Below are 307 nucleotides of genomic sequence, written 5' to 3' on the forward strand. Positions count from 1 at the left end.
AAGCCCCGCTCCTGCTTCCCGGGAGCCCCTTTAGGCACTGGAGCTGCTCTGAGGTGTCCCCTTCAGGAGCCTTCTCTTCTCCTGCTGCCCCAGCCCAGCTCTCTCAGCCTGGCACCAGAGCAGAGCTGCTCCAGCCCTCGCAGCAGCTCCGTGTTACAGACAAGAACAATATAACAACAATAAAAGAAAGAAGGAAGCATCATCTGTGTTTGCTGCCGCAGACGGCGGCCTGTCCAACACACAAACCACCCCTGTGCACTGTGCTGGTCAGAGCTACCTCTTCGCTCCAGGGCTCGGGGGCGTTCGC

The sequence above is a fragment of the Nestor notabilis genome, unplaced genomic scaffold (genome assembly GCF_000696875.1).
Source record: "Nestor notabilis isolate BGI_N333 unplaced genomic scaffold, ASM69687v1 scaffold6003, whole genome shotgun sequence".
In the NCBI taxonomy this organism is placed as follows: domain Eukaryota; kingdom Metazoa; phylum Chordata; class Aves; order Psittaciformes; family Psittacidae; genus Nestor; species Nestor notabilis.